This window comes from Octopus bimaculoides, chromosome 6, assembly GCF_001194135.2.
Source record: "Octopus bimaculoides isolate UCB-OBI-ISO-001 chromosome 6, ASM119413v2, whole genome shotgun sequence".
In the NCBI taxonomy this organism is placed as follows: Eukaryota; Metazoa; Mollusca; class Cephalopoda; order Octopoda; family Octopodidae; genus Octopus; species Octopus bimaculoides.
Genome location: NC_068986.1, coordinates 7,152,499 through 7,154,960, shown reverse-complemented (window position 1 = coordinate 7,154,960; position 2,462 = coordinate 7,152,499). Strand labels below are relative to the sequence as shown.

General features: G+C 37.3%; 1 protein-coding gene across 3 annotated transcripts in view; it reads right to left on the bottom strand.

The window, feature by feature from the left end:
* LOC106879184 (WD repeat-containing protein 37) overlaps nucleotides 1–2,462 on the bottom strand; it is a 141,523-nt gene that overhangs the window by 102,422 nt on the left and 36,639 nt on the right. The gene's annotated exons all lie outside the window — the stretch shown is intronic.

Genomic DNA, 2,462 nt, shown 5'->3' with positions numbered 1-2,462 from the left:
TATATATAGTGTTGCCACCCTTTTGAGCGTGGCCGTTGCCAGTACCGTGTGACTGGCCCTCGTGCCAGTGGCACGTAAAAGCACCCACTACACTCTCGGAGTGGTTGGCGTAAGGAAGGGCATCTAGCTGTAGAAACTCTGCCAGATCAGATTGGAGCCTGGTGCAGCCTTCTGGCTTGCCAGTCCTCAGTCAAATCGTCCAACCCATGCCAGCATGGAAAGCGGACATCAAACGATGATGATGATATATGGTATGCACTCCAGTTATGCAAGTCATGCATTGCAAGGCCATTTATATTTTTATATAAATCAAAAATAAATTTAGTAATATAATTTAAAAAGTCTTCAAAATCATTGAAAATGAAACTAATTTAGTTAATTTATTTGGAAGATGTCAGATGCAATATAAACATAGTATTACTTGGCTTATTGAAGACAGCTCTACCTGACCTCATTTCCCAACCCATTAAAAATAGCTTCAAAATCTTGCAAAGTTAAAAATGCATGATGGTTCTTGTCTGTAGTCTCTTCCCTCTATCTGTCAATACTTCTGTCAGTTCTTTGTGATTGAGGTCACTAAAAATTGACCACATGGTTGAATGGATTTGACCATTTGAGCTCTGTCTAAAAATAAAAGCCCTTTCAAAATTATTTGTTAGTCAGATCAGTTTTGCAAGTCAGGACCAAATTTCTGCCAACTGAACAAAATTATTGATTTTGTCTTTGATACTTAATGATCATTGTTACATTGCTGGATGCTTTTTTACCCGGATGTCCTAATTTGAGATTTCTCCCTTTTGATCAGGATCTTTCATTGCTTCATTGATTTATTAAGATTATTTTCTATTTTATTCAAATTGACTTTCAGTTCACAGGCACACACAAACACACACATATGCACATATTTCTTTTATAAAATCTTTTGAGTTTATGTCAATCTTATGTCAACTGAAAAAGATTCCCTTCAACAACTGATTAAAACAGAAGATTTCTACAACAATGCAACAAATATATTTTCCCTGAAAGATCAAAGAATTGAATTAATTTATAAATGAGGTATGTAAATAGTAATTTTTTGTACATCTTTTAAAATATTTTTAAACATTAAAACAACCACCATCATGAGCACGTTATGAAACTAATTTGGTTCCCTTAAATAAACAATTTCAAAAAATGAATCCGCTCAACCAATAAGCACAAGGGTAAGTTGAAACAGAAGATGACTATGAAGGAGTGACGCTAGAAATTTTGCATGCATTCATTTCAGCTCATTATTTATAACTGCATTGGTTCCTTTCAAGTAAACTGACATCTGACTGTTCGATAAAGACTTCGAAAGTAACTGGTAGCAACTTCTCTCGAAAATAAATAAAATTTGGCATCTTGGTGTTGTCACAAATTTTCAGAAAAAAAAGGGTTCAGCTCCCAAGGACGTTCATGCTGACATGGTTGCTACATTACAGGATGACACTCCAGCATTATCAACAGTGCAAAAGTGGGCAGGTGAATTTAGGAGGAGAAGGGGAAGTCTTGAAGATGACCCAATGTCTGGACATCCCACAACTGCCACCACTAAGGAAAACATTGATCATGTTCACCACATGTTGATAAATAACAGACAACTGACTATAAATCAAATAGCCAATGTCATTAGCATATCCCATAAGAGAGTTGGCATGATGAAGGTTCGTGCTTGATGGGTGCAAAATCTTCTGACACTTGATAAAAAGCACTCTAGGTCGATCACACGACAGAAAAATCTGACATTGTTTGAGGTAGATCCAGCCAGTCTTCTTGAACATATTCTAATCCATGAGTGTTAAGTTCATCACTTTAAACCAGAGACGATCCGTGCAATGGAAACAGTCCTCCTCACCTGCTTGAAAGAAGACCAAGGTCATTTTATCAGTAGGGAAGGTGACGGCCTTAATTATTTGGCAGGCAAATAGTTTATTGACTATCTTCAAAATGGCCACATTATCAATGGAGTGTACTATGCAAACATACTGAGGCCCAACAAAACTAACGAAAGGGCTCTTTTTCATCAGGACAAACAGTCCTGCACACATGTCCTCGCTTTCAATGGTTACTATGCATGGCTATGGCTTTGAACTAGTTGATCACTATCCCTATTCTTCTGATTTGACCTCGTCTCACTTATCATCTGTTTGCTAACATGGAAAACACAGGGCTGGAAACCAGTACCACACTGATGATGACATCATATCTGCCGTTCATAACTTTTTTTCATCAACACAACGAAACCTTCTTCATCAATGGACTCCAAGTACTGCAACACCAAAAGAAGAAGTGTGTGAACTACAAGTGAGGTCTATGTTGAAAAATAAACCTCATTTAGTCACAGTATTTCATGTTATTTGCATCGCTGGTGACATCCTGTACCCATATATGCCTCTGTGTGTGTGTGTGTGTGTGTGTGTGTGTGTGTGTGTGTATATATA